The sequence below is a fragment of the Rutilus rutilus genome, assembly GCF_951802725.1.
Source record: "Rutilus rutilus genome assembly, chromosome: 3".
NCBI lineage: Eukaryota > Metazoa > Chordata > Actinopteri > Cypriniformes > Leuciscidae > Rutilus > Rutilus rutilus.
Window position 1 is genome coordinate 41,505,405 of NC_140211.1, and position 14,626 is coordinate 41,520,030.

Sequence of the window (14,626 nt, forward strand, 5' to 3'; positions counted from 1 at the left end):
TAAAAACAGGCTATTTAGTGCTATTTGGTTCAACAAAAAAGCAAACATAGGGCTATACTGCCCTCTTGTGTCCAAAAGGACATCAAAATAGTATATAAAACTTTTTACCAGGTAGGCCAATATTGTATTTAAATATACATTTATTAGGTATGTGTCTGAGGATATTTTCCCACCGGTTAATCGACGTGTGGTGTGACACGAGTGGATGCTTTTAAATCGCTAATATAATAGTGAAAGAAAAATAATGATAATGTTGCACACACAAATCACACACATGTGGGAAAGAATGATGCTTTTAAACAACACTAAACCGCCATTAGGTGTCGCCAGGCATCCATCTTAATAAGCGAGTCATTGATTCATTCGTTCAAACGATTCGTTCGAATGAGTCGATCATGATTAAGACAGATGTTTATGGATTGATCATTCAATCTTTGAGTCAACCGATTCGTTAAAAATGCTGAATCGTTCAGTTATGAGAAAACACGTGATGCGTGATGGTTCTGCCGGGATCTTTGTTTAACTATTTTCGCTGCTGAAACAGAACAAAAACAGTCAACATTGCATCTAAAATGTAAGTGACTTAATTGTAACTGTTTATTAACCTGTTGTATGAAATCTAGGGGTGGGAGAAAAAATTTATTCTTAGATGCATCGCGATGCGGACGTGGACGATTCTGAATCGATTCACAAATGTCAAAAAATCGATTCTCTAAAAAAATATTTTTCTAATAACGTAATATTGACGGAAGGCAAAAGGCGGAACTCTAAGCGGACGTGCGTGCAGTCTGTGGCGCGCACATAACAGAGAAGTTTCTTCTGCTCACCAAGGCTGCATTTATTTGATTAAAAATACAAACAAAAACAGTAATATTGTAAAATAGTATTCCAATTTAAAACAGCTGCTTTCTATTTTAATATATTTTAAACTGTTATTTATTCCTGTGATCAAAGCTGAGTTTTCAGCATCATTACTCCAGTCGTCACTGTCACATGATCCTTCAGAAATTATTATAATATGATGATTGATACTCAAGAAACATTCATTATTATTTTAAATGTCGAAAACAGTTGTGTACAGTCTTTGATGAATAGAAAGTTCAAAAGAACAGCATTTATCTGAAATCTAAAGCTTTTGTAACGTTAAACACTACCGCTCAAAAGTTTGTGGTTAGTAATAATTAAAATTTTATTTTTGGGGGAAAGAAATAAAATAAATCAGTACTTTTATTTATGAAGGATGAGTTAAACTGATCAACAGTTACAGTAAAGACATTTATAATGTTAAAAATATATATATTTGAAATATATGCTGTTCTTTTGAACTTTACATTCATCAAAGCATTTTGAAAAAAAAAAAATCTGTACACAACTGTTTTCAACATTGAAAATAATAATGAATATTTATTGAGCATTAATCATCATATTAGTATGATTTCTGAAGGATCATGTGACACTGAAGACTGGAGTAATGATGCTGAAAACTCAACTTTGATCAGAGAAATGAATTACTATGTAAAATATTTTAAAATTGAAAACAGCTGTTTTAAATTGGAATAATATTTCACAATATTACTGTTTTTGTTTGTATTTTGAATCAATAAATGCAGCCTTGGTGAGCAGAAGAGACTTCTCCTAAAAACATTAAAAATCTTACTGACCCCAAACTTTTGAACAATAATATATATATATATATATATATATATATATATATATATACATATATATGTATGTGTGTGTATGTATGTATGTGTATATATATATATATATATATATATATTATATATAAATATAGCTGCGAGCAGCGATGGAGGGCCAAAGCCGGCGGTACCGCCACCCCGGTGCCTTTAGGTAACTAAAGGCACCGGGGTTGCGGTGCCACCGGCTTGGGCCCGTAATCGCTGCTCGCAGCTATATTTTATTATTATTATTATTATTTTGTCAACCTTTTGGGCACTTTTGGGGCCCTTAACATGCTCAAAAACTCTTGAAATTTTGCACACACATCAGAACCTGCGGCCATCAGGGCCGGACTGAAGCTGGTACCCGGGCGTGGCACGGGGGCTCGACAGCGCCCCCTGGAATGGTGTCCGAAAACTTGGTCTATAAATCAAACACGCTTGCATATAATAATATGAAACTCAGTACACATATAGATCTCATCGGGCCGAACAACTTTCGTGCTCTAAGTTTTACACCAGCCCAACAGGAAGTCAACTATTATGGGTTGTTTGAAAAACGCATCCTCTGGAATTTGAAATACTCCTCCTAGAATATTCGTCCAATCACAACCAAACTCGGTGTGCATGAAGTCAAGACATTGAGGATGCTAAATTGCGGACGGATTTTTGATATCTCGAACGGTTTGGCTGTGGCGAGGAAACGAATTTATGGCGAATAATGGTACACAGGAAGTGTGTTATAACTTCTGCATACATTAACTGATCTTGATGAAACTTTCGCAGTGTGTTTGTTGTAAGAGGCCGATCACAAGGATGTGACTATTGTGAGTCAAAGTTATAGCGCCACCAACTGGCAGCAGGAAGTGTGTCCCTTTCAAAATGCTTTGAAGTCACCCTCTTAATTTTACCCGATTTGCTTCAAACTTTATGTGTATAATGTAAACACACGGCAGATGTAGACCTGTGAAAGGATTATTGATATCTTAGATACTGTTGCCGTGGCAACGCATCAAATTTTAATATTCTTTTCGGATGCGTTTGAGACTCTTAACATGCTTGAAATTGGATGAAACTCGACAGACACATAACACTTATTAGCCAGTAGACATGTGAAAAGTTTCAGAAACGGGCGTGGCAGGGGGGCTCAACAGCGCCCTCTTGAACAGGGTCTGAAAACTTGGTCCATATATCAAATACGCTTGCATGAATTAATATGAAACTTGGTACACATATAGATTTCATGGGGCCGAACAACTTTCCCTCTGTCAAGTTTCACGCCAGCCCAACAGGAAGTCGGCTATTATGGGTTGTTTGGAAAACGCTTGCTGTGGAATGTGATGTACTCCTCCTAGAGAATTCATTCAATCACCTCCAAACTCAGTCAGCATGAAGTCAAGACATTGAGGATGCTAAATTGCGAACAGATTTTTGATATCTCGAACGGTTTGGCTGTGGCGAGGAATCGAATTTATGGCGAGAAAAGAGAAACACGAAGTGGAATAACTTCTGCATACATTAACTGATCTTGATGAAACTTCAGCAGTGTGTTCGTGGTAAGAGGCCGATCAGATCGATGTAGCTATTGTGAGTCAAAGTTATAGCGCCACCAACTGGCAGCAGGAAGTGTGTCACTTTCAACATGCTTTTGACAAAAGTGGGGGGGTTAGTTTTAACTACAGTAAAGAAAAAATAGTTTGTATATTGTTCTCATCAAGCCGGACAACTTTCTAATTTACATTCAATAGCTCTGGCCATCAGGAAGTCAGATATTTTGGTCTGAATGTGATTTTTTTTGCTAAATCAGCCTCTGAATTTTTAGCCACTCCTCTTAAACTATTTATTTTATTCGTACCAAACTTTTTCAACATGATGAAACTACATTAAATATGCTAAATTGTGAATGGATAATAAATATCTTAAACGGTTTTGCTATGGCGAGGGATTAAAGTAATGTCCAAAAAGGAAACACTAAAAATCTTCTAAAAATGTAATTATATACCATTTATTTCTATATAAAAGAATGCAAATATCACAACTAAACCCATTTTATTCTGTTTTTGCAATTCAAGAAGAATGAAAAAGTTAAAACAGGCTATTTAGTGCTATTTGGTTCAACAAAAAAGCAAACATAGGGCTATACTGCCCTCTTGTGTCCAAAAGGACATCAAAATAGTATATAAAACTTTTTACCAGGTAGGCCAATATTGTATTTAAATATACATTTATTAGGTATGTGTCTGAGGATATTTTCCCACCGGTTAATCGACGTGTGACACGAGTGGGTGCTTTTAAATCGCTAATATAATAGTGAAAGAAAAATAATGATAATGTTGCACACACAAATCACACACATGTGGGAAAGAATAAACAACACTAAACCGCCATTAGGTGTCGCCAGGCATCCATCTTAATAAGCGAGTCATTGATTCATTCGTTCAAACGATTCGTTCGAATGAGTCGATCATGATTAAGACAGATGTTTATGGATTGATCATTCAATCTTTGAGTCAACCGATTCGTTAAAAATGCTGAATCGTTCAGTTATGAGAAAACACGTGATAAGTGATGGTTCTGCCGTGATCTTTGTTGAACTATTTTCGCTGCTGAAACAGAACAAAAACAGTCAACATTGCATCTAAAATGTAAGTGACTTAATTGTAACTGTTTATTTGTATGAAATCTAGGGGTGGGAGAAAAAAATTATTCTTAGATGCATCGCGATGCGGACGTGGACGATTCTGAATCGATTCACAAATGTCAAAAAATAGATTCTGTACAAAAAAAAATTTCTAATAACGTAATATTGACGGAAGGCAAAAGGCGGAACTCTAAGCGGACGTGCGTGCAGTCTGTGGCGCGCACATAACAGAGAAGTTTCTTCTGCTCACCAAGGCTGCATTTATTTGATTAAAAATACAAAAAAAAACAGTAATATTGTAAAATATTATTCCAATTTAAAACAGCTGCTTTCTATTTTAATATATTTTAAACTGTTATTTATTCCTGTGATCAAAGCTGAGTTTTCAGCATCATTACTCCAGTCGTCACTGTCACATGATCCTTCAGAAATTATTCTAATATGATGATTGATACTCAAGAAACATTCATTATTATTTTAAATGTCGAAAACAGTTGTGTACAGTCTTTGATGAATAGAAAGTTCAAAAGAACAGCATTTATCTGAAATCTAAAGCTTTTGTAACGTTAAACACTACCGCTCAAAAGTTTTGGGTTAGTAATAATTAAAATGTTATTTTTGGGGTAAATAAATAAAATAAATCAGTACTTTTATTTATGAAGGATGTGATCAACAGTTACAGTAAAGACATTTATAATGTTAAAAAAATATATATTTGAAATATATGCTGTTCTTTTGAACTAACATTCATCAAAGCATTTTGAAAAAAAAAATCTGTACACAACTGTTTTCAACATTGAAAATAATAATGAATATTTATTGAGCATCAATCATCATATTAGTATGATTTCTGAAGGATCATGTGACACTGAAGACTGGAGTAATGATGCTGAAAACTCAACTTTGATCACAGAAATGAATTACTATGTAAAATATTTAAAAATTGAAAACAGCTGTTTTAAATTGGAATAATATTTCACAATATTACTGTTTTTGTTTGTATTTTTAATCAATAAATGCAGCCTTGGTGAGCAGAAGAGACTTCTCCTAAAAACATTAAAAATCTTACTGACCCCAAACTTTTGAACAATAATATATATATATATATATATATATATATATATATATATATATATATATATATATATATATACATATATATGTATGTGTGTGTATGTATGTATATATATATATATATATATATATATATATATATATATATATATATATATATAAATATAGCTGCGAGCAGCGATGGAGGGCCCAAGCCGGCGGTACCGCCACCCCGGTGCCTTTAGGTAACTAAAGGCACCGGGGTTGCGGTGCCACCGGCTTGGGCCCGTAATCGCTGCTCGCAGCTATATTTATATTTATTATTATTATTGTTCAAGGGTTCGGGGGCTTTTGGGGCCTTTAACGTGCTCAAAAACTCATGAAACTTTGCACACAGGTCAGAAGCTGCGGCCATTAGGGCCGGGCTGAAGATGGTACCTGGGCGTGGCAGGGGGGCTCGACAGCGCCCCCTTGAATGGGGTCCGAGTGCGGTCCGAAAACTTGGTCCATATACCAAACACACTTGCATGAATTAATATGAAACTCGGTACACATATAGATCTTATTGGGCTGAACAACTTTCGTGCTCTAAGTTTTACGCCAGCCCAACAGGAAGTCGGCTATTATGGGTTGTTTGGAAAACGCATGCTGTGGAATTTGATGTACTCCTCCTAGGAAATTCATCCATTCGCCTCAAAACTCTGTGTGCATGAAGTCAAGACATTGAGGATGATAAATTGCGGACGGATTTTTGATATCTCGAACGGTTTGGCTGTGGCGAGGAAACGAATTTATGGCGAATAATGGGACACAGGAAGTGTATTATAACTTCTGCATACATTGACTGATCTTGATAAAACTTCCACAGTGTGTTCGTGGTCAGAGGCCGATCACATTGATGTGACTATTGTGAGTCAAAGTTATAGCGCCACCAACTGGCAGCAGGAAGTGTGTCACTTTCAAAATGCTTTGAAATCACCCTCTTATTTTTACCCGATTTGCTTCAAACTTTATGTGTATAATGTAAACACACGGCAGATGTAGACCTGTGAAAGGATTTTTGATATCTTTAATACTGTTGCCATGGCAACGCTTCAAACTTTAATATTCTTTTTTGATGCTTTTGAGACTCTTAACATACTTGAAATTGGATGAAACTCGACAGACACATCACATTTATTAGCCCGTAGACATGTGCAAAGTTTCAGAAACAGGCGTGGTGAGGGGCTCAGTATCGCCACCTTTAGTCATAAATGGGGCGGTTAGTTTTATCAACAGCAACAAAACTTGGTATGTGTATTGTTCTCATCAAGACGGACAACTTTCTAATTGACATTAACCATCTCCGACCAACAGGAAGAGAGATATTTTGGTTTGAATGTGGATTTTCTGAAGAATTTTCTCTCCCTCTCTCTGTGTCTGTGTGTGTGTGAGGGGAGGGGGGGGGATTTGACTATTGCTTTTATATTGTTAATCAAGGTTTCAGGGGCTTTTGGGGTCCTTAACGTGCTCAAAAACTCTTGAAACTTTGCACACAGGTCAGAACCCACGGCCATCAGGGCCGGGCTGAAGCTGGTACCCGGGCGTGGCTGGGGGGCTCAACAGCGCCCCCTTGAACGGGGTTCTAAAACTTGATCCATATATCAAACACGCTCGCATGAATTAATATGAAACTCGGTACACATATAGATCTCATCGGGCCGAACAACTTTACCCCGGTCAAGTTTTACGCCAGCCCAACAGGAAGTCGGCAATTATGGGTTGTTTGGAGAACGCTTGCTGTGGAATTTGAAACACTTCTCCTAGAGAATTAATTAAATCGCCACCAAACTCGGTGTGCATGAAGTCAAGACATTGAGGATGCTAAATTGCGGACGGATTTTTGATATCTCGAACGCTTTGGTCGTGGTGAGGAAACGCATTTATTGCGAGAAAAGAGAAACACGAAGTGGTATAACTTCAGCATACATTAACTGATCTTGATGAAACTTCAGCAGTGTGTTCGTGGTAAGAGGCCGATCAGATGGATGTAACTATTGTGAGTCAAAGTTATAGCGCCACCAACTGGCAGCAGGAAGTGTGTCACTTTCAAAATGTTTTTGACAAAAGTGGGGGGGTTAGGTTTACCCACAATTACAAAAATCAGTAAGTATATTGGTCTCATCGAGCTGGACAACTTTCTAATTTCCAGTCATTAGCTTGGACCAACAGGAAGTCAGATATTTTGGTTTGAATGTGGATTTATTTGCAAATTCAGCCTCTGCTTTTTACCCACTCCTGCTAAGTGGTTTTTTTTTTATTCACACCAAACTTTTTCAACATGATGAAAATACATTAAAGATGCTAAATTGAGAACGGATATTGAATATCTCAAACGGTTTTGACATGGCGAGGGATTAAAATAATGTCAAAAAAGGAATCAGAAAACATCTCATATATTCTTAAAATTTAATTATACACCATTTATTTTTATATAAAATTATACAAATATTAGAACTAAACCTATTTTATTCTGTTTTTGCAATTCAAGAAGTATGAAAAAGTTAAAAACAGGCTATTTAGTGCTATTTGTTTCAACAAAAAAGCAAACATAGGGCTATACTGCCCTCTTGTGTCCAAAAGGATATCAAAATAGTATATAAAACGTTTTACTAGGTAGGCCTATTGTATTTAAATATAAATTTATTAGGTATATGACTGTGAGGATATTTTCCCATCGGTTAAGCGACGTGTGACACGAGCGGGTGCTTTTAAATCGCTAATATAAAAGTGAAAGTAAAAAAACGGACGTCCGCACGGACATTAATAATGGTGCACGTTGGAAAGAATGATACTTTTAAACATAACACTAAACCGCCATTAGGTGTCGCCAGGCGACCATCTTAATGAGCGAGTCATTGATTCATTCGTTCAAACGATTCATTCCAATGACTGAATCTCAGTCATTCATGATTGAGACAGATGTTTATGGATTGACCATTGAATCTTTGAGTCAAGCGATTCGTTTCAAAATGCTGAATCCTTCAGTAATGAGAAAACAAGTTGCTGTGATCTTTGTTTAACTATTTTTGCTGCTGAAACAGAACAAAAACAGTCAATATTGCATCTAAAATGTAAGTGACTTAATTGTAACTGTTTATTAACCTGTTGTATGAAATCAATGTCACAGTTTCAATTGTGATTGTATTCAGGAAATAGTTGCCTACTCGTCAAGTGAGGTTGCTTAACTCTATCATATGTTATAAAATATATAAAAACTCCATATTTGTAATTTTTATAGTCAGTATGTTGTTAACTGGGTTGCTTTTTTGTGTGCTGCGCTCATTTGTTTACAATTCTCCTGGAGAAGCAGCATGAGCCTCAGCAGTGCAACCTTGTTACCACTGATCAGTAATACATTTATTATTAACTGCTGATTGCAACTTAAAATGAATGTAATGAAATTAGAATAATCTCTCGTTTTAGTGATTCCCAAGTTATTTTTTTGTTATTGACGTTCTAATCAGGCTATACTTTGGTCGGGCAAGTAAAATTCTCTTTCAGGTAGGCCTATTGTATTTATATATAAATATATTAGGGATGTGACTGTGATAAAATTTTCCCACCGGTTAATCGACATGTGACACCGCTGAGGGCTTTTAAATCGCTAACTATAGTATACTATATACTAGTAAAATACAGACGTCCGCACAGACATTGATAATGGTGCGGAGTAGAGCGAGCATTTTCAATGTATTCCTATGGATGTAGGAATTAACTAAAACATTTTATTTATGTTTTTGTGTCCACTGTTCAACCGCAACCGCGTCACACACACATTCCAGAATTGCAATCTTGACATTCATTATAGCCCTAATACAATATAATAATAAAAATAGTCAACCTAACATAAACGAATTACACTGCTCTGTTTAAATAGTCAGTAGTACAATCTGTACCATTCACAGTAAGCAGAGCTCCACTGTGATGTTTCCAAGCACATTTTTGCGCGCGTGAAGAGGATGATTTTTTCCCTCGATATTGGAACACGAGTGAAGTACAAAGCCTATAATAAAGAATAGTTTAGCATCCAAATACATCGCAAAAATTGAAACATTTTGATTCTAATGAGAGGGTTACGTGAGACCAACACTGCTTACTTTCGTTTTTATTTTTACATTAAATTTAAAGGATTTGTTGTGGAATATTTTGAGTGTATCATAAAATCAGAATAAGGTAATACAAGTAATATTTTCTGTCTTATAAATATATATATATATATATATATATATATATGTGTGTGTGTGTGTGTGTGTGTGTATATATATATATATATATATATATATATATATATATATATATATGTGTGTGTGTGTGTGTGTGTGTATATATATATATATATATATATATATATATATATATATATATATAAATATAGCTGCGAGCAGCGATGGAGGGCCAAAGCCGGTGGCACCGCCATCCCCGGTGCCTTTAGGTAACTAAAGGCACCGGGGTGGCGGTGCCACCGGCTTGGGCCCGCAATCGCTGCTCGCAGCTATATTTATTATTATTATTATTATTATTATTATTATTGTTCAAGGGTTCGGGGGCTTTTGGGGCCTTTAACGTGCTCAAAAACTCATGAAACTTTGCACACAGGTCAGAAGCTGCGGCCATTAGGGCCGGGCTGAAGATGGTACCTGGGCGTGGCAGGGGGGCTCGACAGCGCCCCCTTGAATGGGGTCCGAGTGCGGTCCGAAAACTTGGTCCATATACCAAACACTCTTGCATGAATTAATATGAAACTCGGTACACATATAGATCTTATTGGGCTGAACAACTTTCGTGCTCTAAGTTTTACGCCAGCCCAACAGGAAGTCGGCTATTATGGGTTGTTTGGAAAACGCATGCTGTGGAATTTGATGTACTCCTCCTAGGAAATTCATCCATTCGCCTCAAAACTCGGTGTGCATGAAGTCAAGACATTGAGGATTATAAATTGCGGACGGATTTTTGATATCTCGAACGGTTTGGCCAAGGCGAGGAAACGAATTTATGGCGAATAATGGGACACAGGAAGTGTATTATAAATTCTGCATACATTAACTGATCTTGATAAAACTTCAGCAGTGTGTTCGTGGTCAGAGGCCGATCACATTGATGTGACTATTGTGAGTCAAAGTTATAGCGCCACCAACTGGCAGCAGGAAGTGTGTCCCTTTCAAAATGCTTTGAAATCACCCTCTTATTTTTACCCGATTTGCTTCAAACTTTATGTGTATAATGTAAACACACGGCAGATGTAGACCTGTGAAAGAATTTTTGATATCTTTAATACTGTTGCCATGGCAACGCTTCAAACTTTAATATTCTTTTTTGATGCTTTTGAGACTCTTAACATACTTGAAATTGGATGAAACTCGACAGACACATCACATTTATTAGCCCGTAGACATGTGCAAAGTTTCAGAAACGGGCGTGGTGAGGGGCTCAGTAGCGCCACCTTTAGTCATAAATGGGGCGGTTAGTTTTATCAACAGCAACAAAACTTGGTATGTGTATTGTTCTCATCAAGACGGACAACTTTCTAATTGACATTAACCATCTCCGACCAACAGGAAGAGAGATATTTTGGTTTGAATGTGGATTTTCTGAAGAAGTTTCTCTCCCTCTCTCTGTGTCTGTGTGTGTGTGAGGGGAGGGGGGATTTGACTATTGCTTTTATATTGTTAATCAAGGTTTCAGGGGCTTTTGGGGTCCTTAACGTGCTCAAAAACTCTTGAAACTTTGCACACAAGTCAGAACCCACGGCCATCAGGGCCGGGCTGAAGCTGGTACCCGGGCGTGGCTGGGGGGCTCAACAGCGCCCCCTTGAACGGGGTTCTAAAACTTGATCCATATATCAAACACGCTCGCATGAATTAATATGAAACTCGGTACACATATAGATCTCATCGGGCCGAACAACTTTACCCCGGTCAAGTTTTACGCCAGCCCAACAGGAAGTCGGCTATTATGGGTTGTTTGGAAAACGCTTGCTGTGGAATGTGAAATACTCCTCCTAGAAAATTCACCGTGTCCCCTTCAAACTCGGTGTGCATGTAGTCAAGACTTTGAGGATGCTAAATTGCGGACGGATTTTTGATATCTCGAACGGTTTGGCTGTGGCGAGGAATCGAATTTATGGCGAGAAAAGAGAAACACGGAAGTGGAATAACTTCTGCATACATTAACTGATCTTGATGAAACGTCAGCAGTGTGTTCGTGGTAAGAGGCCGATCAGATGGATGTGGCTATTGTGAGTCAAAGTTATAGCGCCACCAACTGGCAGCAGGAAGTGTGTCACTTTCAACATGCTTTTGACAAAAGTGGGGGGGTTACTTTTAACTACAGTAAAGAAAAAATAGTTTCTATATTGTTCTCATCAAGCCAGACAACTTTCTAATTTACATTCAATAGCTCTGGCCATCAGGAAGTCAGATATTTTGGTCTGAATGTGAATTTTTTTGCAAAATCAGCCTCTGAATTTTTAGCCACTCCTCTTAAACTATTTATTTTATTCGTACCAAACTTTTTCAACATGATGAAACTACATTAATCCCTCGCCATAGCAAAACCGTTTGAGATATTTATTATCCATTCACAATTTAGCATATTTAAAGTAAAAATCTTCTAAAAATGTAATTATATACCATTTATTTCTATATAAAAGTATACAAATATCACAACTAAACCCATTTTATTCTGTTTTTGCAATTCAAGAAGAATGAAAAGGTTAAAAACAGGCTATTTAGTGCTATTTGGTTCAACAAAAAAGCAAACATAGGGCTATACTGCCCTCTTGTGTCCAAAAGGACATCAAAATAGTATATAAAACTTTTTACCAGGTAGGCCAATATTGTATTTAAATATACATTTATTAGGTATGTGTCTGAGGATATTTTCCCACCGGTTAATCGACGTGTGACACGAGTGGGTGCTTTTAAATCGCTAATATAATAGTGAAAGAAAAATAATGATAATGTTGCACACACAAATCACACACATGTGGGAAAGAATGATGCTTTTAAACAACACTAAACCGCCATTAGGTGTCGCCAGGCATCCATCTTAATAAGCAAGTCATTGATTCATTCATTCAAACGATTCGTTCGAATGAGTCGATCATGATTAAAACAGATGTTTATGGATTGATCATTCAATCTTTGAGTCAACCGATTCGTTAAAAATGCTGAATCGTTCAGTTATGAGAAAACACGTGATGCGTGATGGTTCTGCCGTGATCTTTGTTTAACTATTTTCGCTGCTGAAACAGAACAAAAACAGTCAACATTGCATCTAAAATGTAAGTGACTTAATTGTAACTGTTTATTAACCTGTTGTATGAAATCTAGGGGTGGGAGAAAAAATTGATTCTTAGATGCATCGCGATGCGGACGTGGACGATTCTGAATCGATTCACAAATGTCAAAAAATCGATTCTCTAAAAAAATATTTTTCTAATAACGTAATATTGACGGAAGGCAAAAGGCGGAACTCTAAGCGGACGTGCGTGCAGTCTGTGGCGCGCACATAACAGAGAAGTTTCTTCTGCTCACCAAGGCTGCATTTATTTGATTAAAAATACAAACAAAAACAGTAATATTGTAAAATAGTATTCCAATTTAAAACAGCTGCTTTCTATTTTAATATATTTTAAACTGTTATTTATTCCTGTGATCAAAGCTGAGTTTTCAGCATCATTACTTCAGTCGTCACTGTCACATGATCCTTCAGAAATTATTCTAATATGATGATTGATACTCAAGAAACATTCATTATTATTTTAAATGTCGAAAACAGTTGTGTACAGTCTTTGATGAATAGAAAGTTCAAAAGAACAGCATTTATCTGAAATCTAAAGCTTTTGTAACGTTAAACACTACCGCTCAAAAGTTTGTGGTTAGTAATAATTAAAATTTTATTTTTGGGGGAAAGAAATAAAATAAATCAGTACTTTTATTTATGAAGGATGAGTTAAACTGATCAACAGTTACAGTAAAGACATTTATAATGTTAAAAATATATATATTTGAAATATATGCTGTTCTTTTGAACTTTACATTCATCAAAGCATTTTGAAAAAAAAAAATCTGTACACAACTGTTTTCAACATTGAAAATAATAATGAATATTTATTGAGCATCAATCATCATATTAGTATGATTTCTGAAGGATCATGTGACACTGAAGACTGGAGTAATGATGCTGAAAACTCAACTTTGATCACAGAAATGAATTAATATGTAAAATATTTTAAAATTGAAAACAGCTGTTTTAAATTGGAATAATATTTCACAATATTACTGTTTTTGTTTGTATTTTTAATCAATAAATGCAGCCTTGGTGAGCAGAAGAGACTTCTCCTAAAAACATTAAAAATCTTACTGACCCCAAACTTTTGAACGATAATATATATATATATATATATATATACATATATATGTATGTGTGTGTATGTATGTATGTATATATATATATATATATATATATATATATATATATATATATAAATATAGCTGCGAGCAGCGATGGAGGGCCAAAGCCGGCGGTACCGCCACCCCGGTGCCTTTAGGTAACTAAAGGCACCGGGGTTGCGGTGCCACCGGCTTGGGCCCGTAATCGCTGCTCGCAGCTATATTTATTATTATTATTTTTCTTACGACTATTCAGGCATTTTTGGGGCTCTTAACATGCTCAAAAACTCTTGAAACTTTGCACACGAGTCAGAACCCGCGGCCATCAGGGCCGGGCTGAAGCTGGTACCCGGGCGTGGCAGGGGGTCTCGACAGCGCCCCCTGGAACGGGGTCCGAAAACTTGGTCCATAAATCAAACACGCTTGCATGTAATAATATGAAACTCGGAACACATATAGATCTCATCGGGCCGCACAACTTTCATGCTCTAAGTTTTACGCCAGCCCAACAGGAAGTCGACTATTTAGGGTTGTTTGGAAACGCATGCTTAGGAATTTGAAACACTTCTCTTAGGGAATTCACCCGGTCAGCACCAAACTCGGTGTGCATCAAGTCAAGACATTGAGGATGAAAAATTGCCAGGGTATTTTTGATATCTCGAAAGGTTTGGCTGTGGCGAGGAAACGAATTTATGGCGAATAATGGGACACAGGAAGTGTATTATAACTTCTGCATACATTGACTGATCTTGATAAAACTTCAGCAGTGTGTTCTTGCTCAGAGGCTGATCACATTGATGTGACTATTGTGAGTCAAA